This window comes from Triticum aestivum, chromosome 1D (assembly GCF_018294505.1).
Source record: "Triticum aestivum cultivar Chinese Spring chromosome 1D, IWGSC CS RefSeq v2.1, whole genome shotgun sequence".
Classification (NCBI taxonomy): Eukaryota; Viridiplantae; Streptophyta; class Magnoliopsida; order Poales; family Poaceae; genus Triticum; species Triticum aestivum.
This window is the reverse complement of record NC_057796.1, coordinates 26848847-26865473: the sequence shown is the minus strand read 5'-3', so window position 1 is coordinate 26865473 and position 16627 is coordinate 26848847. Positions and strand designations below refer to the sequence as shown.

Below are 16627 nucleotides of genomic sequence, written 5' to 3'. Positions count from 1 at the left end.
CGGATGCCATCATGCGAATGTTCTCGCAAACGTAGTATGCACACAGATCAGTCCCCAGCGCCTGCTTCAGGGCCTTTACGAGAATGGAATTTAATCAGATAATGATTAATCAAGCATGCTAATTAATTAATGGTATTGAAACAAGAATTAAAGAGATGGTAGCTAGCTAGCTAGTAGTACTTAATTACTTACCTTGGGTCGCCACCTATACAGCTTTTCTTTCCAGTTGCCTGGAGTCACCTTGATGAACTTTGCCCAAGCCCTGCCCGGCAGCAAAGAAAATGAATAAAGGGGTTATTAAATAGTTGATATCAGGAAATGACGAACTAATTAAATAGGTCGAGATATAGTTAATAATGATTGAAATTACCTGTCGAGTATCCCCTTCAAGATGGCGAAGTCACTTTCTTCCTTAAGTAGTGAGTCCAGTACTTCAACTGTTCCTTTATCAACTTTAATGACTAACAAGATCCAGTGGTAACTGCATGCGCACACGTTTGCATGTCTTAATTAAGCGGGCATGTGCACAACACTAATCAACTACCCTAAACCCTATACACTTAATTATTAACATCTAGCTAGCTAGTAAGCAAAAACAGAATTTGTAGTACAAGACAGTGTGACTCACAGGAAGTTGTAAGAAAGTAGTATATCTTCATTGGTATTGAGACGCTTGAAGAACTCTAGCATGCTTTCCTCTAAACTTGCTCGACAACTTGGAATATTCCATGTGTGTTCATTAACGGTATTTGGGTCAATGAACCCAATGCCATAGCGTCTAGATTTTTTCATTTCATACATCTTCATCCTACATAATACCATAGAAAAGAATATAGTGAGGATAATTATAGGTAATGATTGATCAAAATGATCACTACAGCTAGCTTGAGACTTAAATTACAGAAAGAAATCACTTACAGACAATAGCAACTGACGAGAGATTTGTCGAGTGCGTCTTGATTATATAACTGAAATAGTTCTGAATACTCAACGGACAGAGGTTTCTCATGGAAGTAATGCTCCTCCTTGACATTCACCATGAGGGACTCTCGATTGGAAATCTTGGTAATGTTCATTTACCACTGATGCAATTCATACATTCTCGTTGGGAGGTTCTTGACCTCCTCGGGCTTGACCAAAGGATGGCCCCGGACATATTTTCGTTTTATTTCCTCCTCTCTAAGAGGAGACATGGGCTCGATCTCAAGGAGTTGTCCAACACTGATATTGAGCATTTTAGCCTGGCTTATATGCTCCTCGGTTATTACTAGATTGTTCAGCTGGGGAATGGTTTGCCCACAATAATATAGGGCGCGCGTACTCTCATGTGTTGTTGGCATAACAAGCGGGGGGATTGATTGCGCCGCCTATTCTCCCAGCTGGGGAACGGTTTTCCCGCATTTTTTGCCAGCTGCTTGTTGGCTCGAGCTCAAGCTCGCTTCCTTCTGTAGTCGTGCTCGATGTGCCTTCCTGATTTGGCGCTCATAGTCTGAGTCAACAGGCTTGGGAGTTGGTGGTCTAGCCATACAAATGAAGTGGTCAATCTTTTCCTCAGGCACTTTCTCCCTTGGCGGCGGTGCCGGTTTCGGTCCAAAATGGGCGTCCACTTGGGCCTTCACTATGACTTCGTTTTGCTCCTCGGTCATGTCGTAAGGCCTCTAAGGAACAGGAGCGAGCCTTGGACCATATTTATATCGCTTGCCTCCGCCTGTACCTCCTGTACTACCTCGACTCGTACCGCTACGCACCATAACTGCGGCGTGTCTCTTCTGCGATTGCTGAGGCGGCGGAGACGGCTGACGTGGCTGAGTTGGAGCAGGAGTCTGCTCACGCATTGGTGGACTTGGAGGAGCGGGAGTCTGCTGACACGGTGGCAGACTTCGAGGAGGAGTCAGCTCACGCGTTCATGGACTTGGAGGAGCGGGAGTCTGCTGACATGGTGGCGGACTTCGAGGAGGAGTCGGCTCACGCGTTCGTGGACTTGGAGGAGCGGGAGTCTGCGGACTCTGTGGCGGACTTCGAGGAGTCGGCTGACGCGGTGTCGGTGGCCTTCGAAAGATGATGCAATCCTTTCTCCATAGGATGATACGATGTATGGCCTCTCCCAGTGTGTGCTCGTCGTCACCTCCAGGAATGTCAAGCTCTAGCCCCGAATATTGGTCCACCACCTCATCAACCAAGACACGAGTATAGCCCGCTGGAATCGGGGTGCAATGGAAGGTTGCTTCGGGGGTATTTGTAAAAGCAACGGCGTCTGCCACCTTCATGGATATGTTCTTCATTTTGAAGTGTAGCTCACAGTTAGTGTTCTCTATGATGTCATCCATAGGGTATGTATCCAGCAGTGCGTCGCCCCGGGCGGAACCAACGCTGCTTCTCGGCATGGATGGGACGGTGCTATCCAATGCTGGATCATCCGCTTGCTGCTGCCGCTGCTGAGACCCCCTTTCCTGGCTAAGTGAGTCGACCTGCTGCTGCTGCCGCTGGAATTTGAGTGCCAAGTCCGCGTGCCTTGCTTCTAGGCCTTGAAGGCGTTCTGCTTCCTGCTTCCTCTGCTCCTCCTCCAGCTTCCTCTTCTTCTCCCCCTCCATCTTCTTTCTTGCACGGCACCTGTAGTCGTCGTTCCATTCCGAAAAGCCCTCGTACCAGGTAATAACGCCCTTGCCTCATGTTCTTCCCGGGTGTTCAGGATTTCCCAGGGCGCGCGTAAGCTCGTCGTTCTCTCTGTTGGGCGTGAACACCCCCTTTAGAGCATCTTCTATTGCGTCAAGTAACTTTTGTTCGGCTCCTTTTAGACTTGCCTTCTTCGAAACCAGGCCTGTCTTCGGGTCCAACGCCCCCCATGCGCATAGAACCAAGTTCTGCACCTGGGGGGCCAGCTCCTAGTAACCGGAGTGACCCCTGCATCCTCCATCTCTTGCTCAGACTTATCCCACTTAGGCATTGCCACCGCGTAGCCACCTGGCCCCAGCCTATGGAACTGCGTCTTTTTTGCGGCATTGGCCTTGTTTTTTCTCGACTGTTCCTTAGATAATTCTGATTCCTTGAATTTCACGAAAGCGGACCAGTGTTCTCTTTGCTTCTCCAGTGTTCCCTTGAATTCAGGAGTCTTCCTTTCTGCAGCGACGTAGTTGGCCCATATAGTTTTCTTGTGGGTGTTGAATGCAATTGCCATCTTCTTAAGAGCAGCGTCCTTGACTTTCTGCACATCTGTATCAGTGAAATAATCTGGTAGGGTGAAATGTTCCATCAGAGATTCCCAATGCTTTCTTTTGCTCTGTCGTCGACCCAAGTAACATCTGGACGTTCAGTTTTTGGCTCTTTCCATTCTTGAATGGAGATCGGGAGTTGGTCCTTCACAAGAACTCCGCACTGAAGAACGAACTTGTTCGCAATGTTCTTAGGCGTGAGGGGTTCGCCACTAGCTTTGATGGAATCGATGTTGTACTTTACACCCTCCTTCAACTTTTTGCCCGGGCCTCGCTTTGTCCTGCTGTCTGTAGAAGCAGATTTGCTCGATCCGGAGGGCTGAAAGAAGAAAGATCGATTCGTTAATATATCTTCAAATAAAAAAAACATGTGATGATCACCAGATGCCTGCTTATATAAATATACCTCACCGGTAGTCTTTGTTATTTCAAGATCAACATTGTCTGCATCATCATAAACATTGTTTGCGTCATCATAATCATAATCATAGTTCATGACTTCATCAGCTCGGTCATCGAGATCGAATATCTTATCATCACCCTCCCCGGTATTTTTCAGATATTGGGAGCCGTCATATGCTTCATTCAGATCATCTGCCCTGCGAGGGCTGCGTATGATCTCGAATAGGGCCTCTTCTCCCTCTCTGCCGGTATTGTCCGCCATAGCTTTTATTTAACTAATCCAGAAGAAATATAAAACAATTTAGTATTCAAATTACAATGCATGGATGCAATCAATAAGGAAAAACTGAATCATATAGTACATAATATGCATCGTCTTGAATAATATATAATCTCGAATACATCGACTCGAATAATATATAATCTCGAATACATCGTCTCGAATAATATATAACCTCGAATACATCGTCTCGAATAATCACTGGCTAGGTAGCTAATAAAGATCGAATACTATAGAAGAATTTAGGCCACTCGCGGTTCCTGGGGTGCGGGCGGTGGACACCCAAAGAGAAGGAACTATCACAGGATCATATCTCCGGTCATCTGCCCAAAGAACCTGCCAGGTATTGGAGAACCTGACGTCCATAGCAGCCATGTAGCGATGGTCGTGCTCGTCCTCCTCCCTAACACGGCGACGCACCACCTCCGGCGGGGCCGGCTCCCTCTGCACCGAATGCGGCCCACGTGAATGCCACCAAAGGAGATCAGGGTCGACGACGGGACCCGGGTTCCTCACCAAGCGGCGAGCCCCTGAAGGTACCACCTCCCAGTGCCAGCCCGGCGGAGCCCAGTCCCGGACATGGGTCCTCTGAAGCAGGACATCGTCGCGAACGGGTGACGGTGAGGATGCGGGCCGGGCATCATCGAGAAAAAATACTATACGCCGCAAAAGTAACATTTTTTAAATTATTGGATTGTGACTTATATGCAAATTCTAAATTTCGATAACTAAAATTATAAGAAACTAAAAACTAACATTTCTAACATTTCTATAACAATTTGAAATTAATCTAATTCATCTAGCTAAAACTAACATTTCTATAACATTTCTAACATTTCTATAACAATTTGAAATTAATCTAATTCATCTAGCAAAAACTAACATTTCTAAAATTTCTAACATTTCTATAATATTTCTAACATTTCTATAACAATTTGAAATTAATCTAATTCATCTAGCTAAAACTAACATTTCTAAAATTTCTAACATTTCTATAACATTTCTATATACTATTTGACATTAATCTAATCTAATTAATTATTTCATCTAAAGAATTTGTATAAAAAATAGAAAAAGCAGAAAACAGAATCGTGTGTGTGTGTGTGCGCGCATGTGTGTGTGTGTGCGCGCGTGTGCGTGGGTGCACCTACGGCGCCGGTGGCGCAGCGGCTTCGATTGGAGGGAGGAGAGGGGCCGGGAAGAGGGGCTCACAGCGCGGGTGAGGGCGACGGCGAGGCGACGGGACGGTGATACATCTCCGTCGTATCTACTTTTCCAAACACTTTCGCCCTTGTTTTGGACTCTACCTTGCATGATTTGAATGGAACTAACCCGGACTGACGCTGTTTTCAGCAGAATTGCCATGGTATTATTTTTGTGCAGAAACAAAAGTTCTCGGAATGACCTGAAACTTCACGGAGATTATTTTTGGAAAATATAAAAAATATTGACGAAAGAATCAAGGCCAGGGGGCCCACACCCTTTCCACGAGGGTGGGGGCGCGCCTGCCCCCTCTGGCGCGCCCCCTGCCTTGTGGACCCCCTGGAGCTCCACCGACCTCAACTCCAACTCCATACATTCGTGTTCGGGGAGAAAAATCAGAGAAAAAGATTCATCGCGTTTTACGATACGGAGCCGCCGCCAAGCCCTAAACTCTCTCGGGAGGGCTGATCTGGAGTCCGTTCGGGACTCCGGAGAGGGGAATCCATCGCCGTCGTCATCATCAACCATCCTCCATCACCAATTTCATGATGCTCACCGCCGTGCATGAGTAATTCCATCGTAGGCTTGCTGGACGGTGATGGGTTGGATGAGATTTATCATGTAATCGAGTTAGTTTTGTTAGGGTTTGATCCCTAGTATCCACTATGTTCTGAGATTGATGTTGCTATGACTTTGCTATGCTTAATGCTTGTCACTAGGGCCCGAGTGCCATGATTTCAGATCTGAACCTATTATGTTTTCATGAATATATGTGAGTTCTTGATCCTATCTTGCAAGTCTATAGCCACCTACTATGTGTTATGATTCGGCAACCCCGAAGTGACAATAATCGGGACCACTCCTGGTGATGACCATAGTTTGAGGAGTTCATGTATTCACTATGTGTTAATGCTTTGGTCCGGTACTCTATTAAAAGGAGGCCTTAATATCCCTTAGTTTCCATTAGGACCCCGCTGCCACGGGAGGGTAGGACAAAAGATGTCATGCAAGTTCTTTTCCATAAGCACGTATGACTATATTCGGAATACGTGCCTACATTACATTGATGAATTGGAGCTAGTTCTGTGTCACCCTATGTTATGATTGTTACATGATAAACCGCATCCGGCATAATTCTCCATCACCGATCCAATGCCTACGAGCTTTTCACATATTGTTCTTCGCCTCTTTACTTTTCCGTTGCTACTGTTACAATCACTACAAAACCCAAAAATATTATTTTTGCTACCGTTACCGTTACTTCCATATTACTTTGCTACTAAATACTTTGCTGCAGATATTAAGTTATCCAGGTGTGGTTGAGTTGACAACTCAACTGCTAATACTTGAGAATATTCTTTGGCTCCCCTTGTGTCGAATCAATAAGTTTGGGTTGAATACTCTACCCTCGAAAACTGTTGCGATCCCCTATACTTGTGGGTTATCAGACGGCGAGGCGATGGGACGGCGAGGCAGAGGGGCGGCGACGGATGGCGACGGGGACGGGGGCGGCGGCGACGGCGACGGACGGCGACGGGGGCGGCGACGACGGGGCAGAGGAGAAGAAGCAGAGGGAGAACGAACTGACAAATTTTTTTTGAAGGGTTTTCTTATATAGAACACCCCTTTAGTACCGGTTGGAGCCACCAACCGGTACTATTGGTCTGTTTTGGCCAGGAGAAGCAGCGGGACGCGCACCCCCTTTAGTATCGGGTGGTGGCACCAACCGGTACTAAAGACCCCCCCCCCCTTTAGTACCGGTTGGAGCTACGACCCGGTACTAAAGGGTGTGCGCTAGCGCAGGTGCGGTGCGGCAAGTTTAGTCCCACCTCGCTAGCCGAGGGGCGTCCGCACTGGTTTATAATCCCCAGTGCGGCAGCTCTCTCGAGCTCCTCTCCAAAGCAGGCCTACTGGGCCTACCTGTTATCTGCTGCCCTGTGGGCCTACTGGGCCTTTGCGGGCCTGCATCCTGGCCCAATAACACGTTGGGTTTCTAGTCGTATGCAGGCCACTGTGGCCCAGTAGGCGGGCTTTTTTATTTTCTTATTTTTTTTGCTTTATTTATTTTTGTTTTATTTATTTTTGAGTTGTTTTTTGCTGTATTTAGAGTTTATTTGTGAATATTTTTGCTTTAGGTACAAAAAATTAAAAACTTTCTGTTAGTGCCAGTAGTTTTCAAATTTGCATAGTTTAAATTTTGAATTATTTGAAATTTGTGTGAATCACTAGTTTGTGAATAACTTAACTTTGAAAATAGATTTTTCAGTGGTTCTTTTTTATTATGTTTAATATTAGTGTGTTTTATCATTATATTCAATTTGGTAATGCTTAGGTTATTTAAAAAATGAAATGCCTTTGTAACAGATGAGTTTTCGTCCGAAACCCCGATATTTCGAAAGAGATTGTCCATTTTGTACACGAAGTGCATCCAGTTTTTGCGTTAACCCTCTCTACTTTTCTGCACATGCTATGTGGGTGAAATTATGATACCATGCCAACTTTCAACCTTTTCTGAGTTCATTTGAAGTGCTTTTCAATTTCAGGGTCATTTAGTTGAAAAAATCAGTAAATGCATGAAAAAATTTGTTTGCACATAAAATTTCTTCGCATTTCAAATGCCAAAACACATAACTACCCTAACTATTACAAAGATTCCCTCCTGGGTGTGAAACACAGAAGAAAGTGATGATAGTGAAGCCGATCACATCCCAGATCTTTGGGTGTGAAACTTTTTCTTCGCTTGTGTCCCTTTGCGCTGTAGCCATGGAAAATCTTCATCATTTAACGGGATGCTCGGGTCAATGTTCACTGTGAATGGAGCAATTTCATCAAACTTTTCATAATCTTCTGACATGTCTGTCTTCTCATCCACTCCCATGATGTTTCTCTTCCCAGAAAGAACTATGTGGCGCTTTGGCTCATCGTATGATGCATTCGCTTCCTTATCTTTTCTTTTTCTCGGCTTGGTAGACATGTCCTTCACATAGAAAACCTATGCCACATCATTGGCTAGGACGAATGGTTCGTCTGCATACGCAAGATTGTTGAGATCCACTGTTGTCATTCCGTATTGCGGGTCTTCCGTTACCCCGCCTCGTGTCATATTGACCCATTTGCACCGAAACAAAGGGACCTTCAAACCACGTCCATAGTCAAGTTCCCATATGTCCTCTATGTAACCATAATATGTTTCCTTTCCCGCCTTGGTTGTTGCATCAAAGGGAACACCACTGTTTTGGTTGGTGCTCTTCTTCTCTTGGGCGATCGTGTAAAATGTATTACCATTTATCTCGTACCCTTTGAAAGTCATTATATTCGAAGATGGTAACTGGGACAGTGAGTACAGGTCATCTTTAATAGTGGCGTCATGCATGGTACGTGTCTGCAACTAGCCGGCGAAACTCCTGGTTTGTTCACGTGTAATCCAGTCATCAGACCGCTCCGGGTGTTTGGAGCATAGAAAATTCTGGTGTTCGTCCATATACGGAGCCACCAAGGCGGAATTCTGTAGAACTGTGTAGTATGCTTCAGTGAGAGAATATATGTCCATACATATTATTTGATTCCCTCCTAGCATGCCTTTTCCATCCAGTCTACCCTTATGCCGCGATTCAGGAACACCAATCGGCTTAAGGTCAGGAATAAAGTCAATACAAAATTCAATGACCTCCTTATTTTTATGGCCCTTGGAGATGCTTCCTTCTGGCCTAGCACGGTTATGAACATATTTCTTTAAGACTCCCATGAACCTCTCAAAGGGGAACATATTGTGTAGAAATACAGGACCCAAAACGTTAATCTCTTCGCATAGGTGAACTAGGACGTGCGTCATGATGTTGAAGAAGGATGGTGGGAACACCAACTCAAAACTGACAAGACATTGCACCAAATCATTCTCTAACCTTGGTATGATTTCTGGATCGATTACCTTCTGAGAGATTGCATTGAGGAATGCACATAGCTTCACAATGGCTAATCAAACATATCATGTACATCATTCGGAACAGGTTGTCCGCCAGGACCCTTTCCAAAGACTACCTTCAAATCCTTGACCATATCATGTACATCAGCACCAGTACGGTGGCGAGGCTTCGTCCGGTGATCCGCCTCACCTTTGAAATGCTTGCCTTTCTTTCTTACGAGATGCCTTCTCGGAAGAATGGACGATGTCCCAGGTACACATTCTTCCTACAATTGTCCAAATATATAATGTCGGTATCATCCAAACAGTGCGTGCATGCGCGGTATCCCTTGTTTGTCTGTCCTGAAAGGTTACTGAGAGCAGGCCAATCATTGATGGTCACGAAGAGCAACGCCTTTAGGTCAAATTCTTCATGTCCGTGCTCATCCCACGCACGTACACCTGTTCCATACCACAGTTGTAAGAGTTCTTCAACTAATGGCCTTAGGTACACATCAATGTCGTTGTCGGGTTGCTTAGGGCCTTGGATGAGCACTGACATCATAATGAACTTCCGCTTCATGCACAACCAAGGAGGAAGGTTATACAAACATAGAGTCACAGGCCAGGTGCTATGGTTGCTGCCCTGCTCCCCAAAAGGATTAATGCCATCTGCGCTTAGACCAAACCATATGTTCCTTGCGTCACCTGCAAACTCCTCCCTGTACTTTCTCTCGATTTTTCTCCACTGCGACCCGTCAGCGGGTACTCTCAACTTTCCGTCTTTCTTACGGTCTTCTCTGTGCCATCGCATCGCCTTGGCATGCTCTTTGTTTTGGAACAAACGTTTCAACCATGGTATTATAGGAGCATACCACATCACCTTGGCAGGAATCTTCTTCCTGGGGCGCTCGCCCTCGACATCACCAGGGTCATCGCGGCTGATCTTATAGCGCAATGCACCGCATACCTGGCAAGCGTTCAAATCCCCGTACTCACCGCAGTAGAGGATGCAGTCATTAGGGCATGCATGTATCTTCTGCACCTCTAACCCTAGAGGGCAGACAGCCTTCTTTGCTTCGTACGTACTCTCGGGCAATTCGTTGTCCTTTGGAAGCATATTCTTTATCATTACCAACAACTTTTCAAATCCCTTGTCAGATACACCATTCTCTGCCTTCCATTGCAGCAATTCCAGTGTGGTGCCCAACTTTTTCTTGTCAGCTTCGCAATTCGGGTACAACAATTTCTTGTGATCCTCTAACATGTGCCGCAAGTTCTTCTTCTCCAAATCACTTGCGCAGTTTCTCTTTGCATCGGCAATGGCCCGACCTAGATCATCAGCGGGCTCATCTGATGCCTCTTCTTCAGCTTCTTCCCGCATTGCCGGCTCAGCTTCTTCCCCCATTGTTGTATCATCGTATTCAGGGAACCCATGGCCAGGATAGCTGTCGTCGTCCTCTTCTTCTTCATTGTCTTCCATCATAACCCCTCTTTCTCCGTGCTTGGTCCAAACATTATAGTGGGGCATGAAACCGGACTCAAACAGGTGGACGTGAATGGTTCTTGACGTAGAGTAATTGTGATCATTCTTACAGCCAGCACATGGACAAGGCATAAAACCGCTTGTTTGCCTCAGCCGCAAGCAAAAAAGTATGCATGCCATTAATGAACTCGGGAGAGTATCGGCCATCATACATCCATTGTCTGCTCATCTTCATTACACAACACCGAAAAGACCAAATTAATACAAGTTCATACATATATATAGTTCATACAACACTTAAATGCAACAAACAAATAACTCTCTAGCTAAAGCATTTAAATGCAACAACAAATGTGATCAAGATCGCAACTAAGGTAACAATTGATCCAATAGCATAATGATACCAAGCCTCACTATCAATGTCATATTTTCTAATCTTTCTAATCTTCAAGCGCATTTTCTCCATCTTGATCTTGTGATCATTGACGACATCGGCAACATGCAACTCCAATTCCATCTTCTCCCCCTCAATTCTTTTCAATTTTTCTTTCAAATACTTGTTTTCTATTTCAACTAAATTTAACCTCTCGACAATAGGGTCGGTTGGAATTTCCGGTTCACATACCTCCTAGATAAAAATATCTGTCAACTTGATGGGCATAATTTGTCATAAACACGAAATGCAACAACTAGTTTTAAAAGAGAATATACCACATCCGAATCATAACAAGGACGAGGGCCGACGGGGACGGATATCAAAACCATGGCACTATTTATAACAAACAACGTACGGGTAAGATAATTATACGAGTAACTATATATCCAAATCACACAAACATCAATTTGGTAATGTAAAACATTCATGAACAAGAGGCTCACCACAAGGTGGTGCCGGCAATGGGACGGTGCGGGCGATCGACGGTGGTTACGACGGAGATTTAGAAGGCACTAAGTAAACCACACCTACAAATGCAAACTAAGTGTTATTTTTGACCTCAAATTGCATATAAATCAAATACTAGCACATATAATTCCTCCCAAATTTCTAAACTCACAAATCAATCACTATATAAAGCATTGCAAGAGCTAATCTAGCAATGAGAGATGAAAGGACAAAGTTGCTAACCTTTGTGATCATTTGAATGGATGGGGGCCTTCAAATCTTGACAAATTTTGGGCAAAATGTGTGATGAGCTTGAGAGGAAGAGGGGAAGAACAGAGAGGAGAGGGGAAAGGGGAAGAACAGAGCGAGCTCGGGTGGACGAAGGGTTTATGTAGGACGACCTTTAGTACCGGTTCGTGATACGAACCAGTACTGAAGGTGCTGGAGGGGCCCCAGACCACTACAAGAAATATGTCAACTTGTGACCCTCACTATTGGCCGCTGAAAGGTCATAGTTTTTCATTTGCGACCTTTTTGTGACCAAAAACAGAAGGTCAAAAGCTGGCAGTCGTAAACTGAAATTAGTGACCTTCTCTGTGATATGTAAAAGGTCGTTGGTTCTTCGACCAAATTTTTAGTCACTAGCAACCTCCTCAGGCCACGTAGGCATCCAGCATGGCAAGCTGACGTGGCACAAGAATCAGCCCGGTCCGATTCGGCGTTTTACATAGGCCGAGCCCAACAATTCAGCATTTTTAATGTATTTTTTCCTGTTATTTTTTACTAGCTACATGGGCTTGGGCCATTGGTTCGGCCTTTTTTGCTTTCTGAAGTGCAGCCTTTTCACATTCTATATATTTTTTATTTTCGGGTTTTCTTTTTTTTTGTTACATTCAATTTTCAGATTATTGTAGTCAACTGGATGCACATTGTCAGATTCTTCTAGGCACTAGATCCCAAACATCAGGTAATTTTTCACAACTTGTAACTCAATGATATACCAATCAGAGAACACATTTTAAATATATTCAAATAACAGCCAAATCACCAATATACCAATCAAGTTTATTACATTCCACCAATCACAATATAACCATACAATATTACACCAATCACAATATAGCACTCTACAGATAAAACGCTCAACAAGTACAGGCACGTCTCCAACACATTAGCACCTTAGCGCCTTGAGCCTGCAAAACATCACATCCAGCCACATATTAACGATCAAATCAATTCACCCCTTGACGGCAATAAAAAACGGTGCTCATGTATGAACGAAAATAAAATAAACAATCTTTGAGGCCATAGCATGTGCTACAAAAATCTTAACAAATGCATAGATGTCCACACAGAGCACATCCTACATGCACCAAGCATCAGGCATATGTTCAAGAAGACAAGTAATTTGAGATGGAAACAAGTACAGCTAACAATCTGACATGTGTAGTAGCACCAGCAAAAGAGCAAGACATGGAAGAATTTACAAGAACAACACCCTGGGAGTCCAATTACATGTACATGAGGTACTGCTGCTAGTGTATAACAAAGCATGAGTCCAGCTTGTGTAGGAGCAGAGCATGAGTCCAACAAAGCATGCTATAGGAGTAGAAAAGAGGGAGCTAGGGGTAGGAGATGGAGCCAGCTCACCGAAGAACTTGGGAGTCCAGCTTGGGTCCTTGTTAATCTGCTGCTGCTCCGGTAGCTCTCGTGTGCGGGTATAAGATCAGATCCAACTGACTGAAAGCGGCCGTTTGTCGAGCGATCTTTCATTTCCTGGCCTACAACAAGAGGTAAATGCTAGAGATTAGCAACTGCTGCCAAACTCAATGTGACAAAGAGGTAAGCACTATAAACTGGATTTATAAAATATAACAGTATAAGTAAAAGGCAGAGTCTGTGCAATTTTATCAGTACAAACTGGATTTATAAACAAAATCTAATGGTATAAACAAAAGGCAGAGACTGTACTGTGCAAGTTTAGCACTATAAACTGAATTTGTAAATAGAATTTAACAACACAGACAAAATGTAGATACTATGTACTGACTACTGTGCTAGTTCAAGTTGATATTTGTTTAGTGGTGCTGATGAATCTTGTGCTTGTTCTAGCCGAGGAGAACTGAGTAGTGAGCTATGTACAAACAAAAGTGGAGACTATATACTGGGTACTGATGCACTATTCTATGATCTGAGCTCCCCCACAATTTCATGTACTAGGATATACATCAACCAGTATAAATGAAAAGAAGAGAAAAGTCTATAGCTTACTTCTAGAGGTGCTGAACCGTGGTGAGAAGTGAGTTGCTGAAGCCGAACTGAAGGAGCAGCTGGGAAGCAGAGAAGTCGGACTGGGACTTGAATCTCGAGCAGAAGGGCTTGGCCGTAGGGGATCTAGCCGTCGAGCTTGAGGGTCACAGGGCCACAAGGGTGTGGATCTTGTGGGTCGCCGTCCTACTGAGAGCCCATGACGGAAGGGTGTCGCCGACTAGGGAAGGGTGTCATCGACCAGGGAAGGGCGTCCAGATTCTATCTTTTGCAAATCACAATAAACTCCAGTCACATTGTGTAGTATATCAAATATAAGCAACAATGCAGCAGCTGAAACCACTACCTAACTAATTTGTAGGAAAGCTCATGATGTAATCAAACATTTACTTAAGGACTAGGTTATTGATTACAAGCTAGGTGAAATGCAAACATACTCCTATTGTAGTGATGGATCCCAACTTGTTTAAATTAGAGTAGTTCGTCTAATTTGCACAATCCAGAGAGAAATATGTGCATGTCTCGGATTGATTTGGGTAGTCAACAGAAGTGATTTGCATGTTGTGTATGTAAATGTAAAGTTCTTTTAGGTACAGTACAAATGGGTACTCCTGCTGCTTAATGATGCATCTTAATTAAGAAAAAATCAGTTAATTTAATGATGCATCTTAATTTCTCATAAATTTGAAGAAAGCATCAATGCTGACAATAGGGAGTAAATCAGTTAAGAAATGTTTCAGTGTTGATCATGATCATGTACACTACTGAACAATGAACAAGAGGAGAAGAGAATAGAATAGAGAAGAGAAGAACACTAAATTCCTACACTACTAAACAAGAGCAGTACACTATTAATGCACTTGCTACTCCAGTAATCGGAAGCAATACTCCAATACTGCTGTATTGGAAACAACACTGCAGTAGTTCAAGCAGTACTTCAGTACTGTAGTTCAGTGGAGTAGCTGCAAAGAATTAACACTAAGCATAAGATACACTAAAGAACTTTCAGTGGAGCAGCTACACATAATTAAGAAAGCATCAGCAAGTTAACAAGCTACTGAAAAACTACTGCAACCAAAACAGTACTGCAAAATACAGAATTTGCAAAAATTTGTAAACTGAATTTTTTGCCAAGGAAACAAAAATTTATAGCTTCAGGCCTACAGAATAGCTTCAGGCTGGAGCACTACAGTGTTGGTTAGACTTCATATAGCTTCAGGCTGGTTGGAGTACTACAGCAGCAACCATTTCATGGTTAGACTACTCCATTTGCAGTAGCCAAATATTCATATATCTACAGTAGCTTCAGGTTGGTTGCCTGACTAAATAGTCATCCTCTCGTGAGGATTCTGCAGCAAAAGAGTTGCTGCTTAGGTAGTGGCAATAGTTGACCCTGCGCTAAATTGCTCTTTGCAATTTTGGACTGAATGTATTGAGATGTTTAGCTACTGTCAGCAGAGTTGCAGAGTAGTGATTTACGGATGGGGTGTGATGGGCTCACCAAAGTAGAAGGTGGCGTACTTGGCGCAGACCTCGCCGCAGCGGTCGTAGGCATCGCCCAGGAGGCCCCAACCGAGTGCTTGTTTCAGCACCAAGTTAAATTAAGTCAAGCATGTAAGTAGATTCAGACCAGCAGCATACCAAGCAAAAAATGAAGTATGGCTCTGAAGGGAATTCTGGTGATCGTCGGAGCATCCTGTAATGTTTAGAACCCCAAGATAGTGATATCAGTGCAGGACTGGAACAAAGAATGATGGCATACTAGACGAACAGTGAGTGGCAGAACAGAGCAAACATATATCAAGGTAAAGGTGAATCTATCTATGCACCATGATTCTTTTGTCCAGGAAGAGATATCATCTGAACTGTAGTCGACCTAGAGTGTACGAGGGCATAGTATTTGTCTATCCAGAATATACTACCGAGTGTTGTATTCTTTTTCCAGAAGAAAACATTAAGCTATCTATCTAGTACAGTAGCTGCTAGCCATGAGAGCGGTGAAGATTGAGGTGACCTGAGCAAGCGCCAAGGACTATGGTCAGTCGATGATGCTGAACCCGGTGGCCCCATTTGTTCGCTGGTCATGGTCGCCATGGTTCCAAGGTCCTGCAGAAATTGGCAGCCACTCTGTTTCAAAGCTCCCCCGTGGCGCCTAATCAAAACAGAGCAAGAATGGGGATCTAGCACACGGTGGATGCGAGCTAGGACAAAGTGGGGGAGGCGATTTACCTCATGTCCTCGATGGACGAACGCGGTGGATCTCAGACGAACAGGTCGCAGTCGTAGCTCTCCACGCCCCCGCCGTCAGCGATGACGCGCGTCTCCCCGTCCTTGAGCATCTTCCGCGCCATGGCTTGGACTCCGGTCAGCCGCAGAACAGAACCCTAGGACGACGCTTGGGGGCGCAGGCGTGGGGGTGAGACATGGATCAGATGCCCACGGGCATCGCGTGGCGGCGGCGACAACGGCGAACGATGGAGGGATGCGTGGCCGCCGCGAGGGTTTTGGGGGCCGGGCCGACGCCGTAAGTGCTCGGAACGGCGGCGCCGTCGCGCTCCGGGCGCGGTCGTCGGAGGCGCTGTGGAGCAAGCGTGGATGGTACGAGGTCGTGGAGACGAGGCTGCGGTGCCGGCGCGAGGGTGGATCGAGGGGAGGAGACGAGGCTACGGTGCCAGTGGTGGGTGGGTGTGGGTGGCGGCGTGGTTGCCTCGTTGGGATCTGGGGGATCGAGGGGAGGGTGAGTGGGTAGGTTAGGGTTTCTGTTTCTCGGGAGAAGCTCCGCCGTTGGATGGACGCGCGATGTATGGCTCAGATTGCTCCAATTTGGTGATCCGCGTGAAGGCGGTTCCTTGCGTCTCATTGGCCGGCTGTCTCACGCTTGCATCTCAAAACATTGAACTCAAATCTCTGAATATTTTTCAAAAAAACATAACAATGGCATAGTTTATCAAAATGATCTCCTATTTCGCATAAGTATGCATCTTGGAATAGCAAA

The 16627-nt window shown here is 44.9% G+C and overlaps 2 long non-coding RNA genes across 3 annotated transcripts; both read right to left on the bottom strand.

Annotated features, from left to right (window-relative positions):
- Positions 1-12362: 12362 nt before the first annotated feature.
- LOC123180062 (uncharacterized) lies at positions 12363-13670 on the bottom strand. The gene is made up of 3 exons (XR_006490696.1): positions 13653-13670; positions 13015-13145; positions 12363-12557 (listed from the first exon to the last, which is right to left on the bottom strand). It is a non-coding gene; the product is annotated as an uncharacterized lncRNA (long non-coding RNA).
- A 237-nt stretch (positions 13671-13907) lies between these two features.
- LOC123180061 (uncharacterized) lies at positions 13908-16367 on the bottom strand. 2 transcript variants are annotated; one of them, XR_006490695.1, is made up of 4 exons: positions 15862-16367; positions 15647-15738; positions 15134-15328; positions 13908-14594 (listed from the first exon to the last, which is right to left on the bottom strand). It is a non-coding gene; the product is annotated as an uncharacterized lncRNA (long non-coding RNA). The 2 variants fall into 2 exon arrangements; XR_006490694.1 differs by lacking the exon at positions 13908-14594 and having other exon boundaries at positions 14601-15328; positions 15862-16366.
- Positions 16368-16627: the final 260 nt, after the last annotated feature.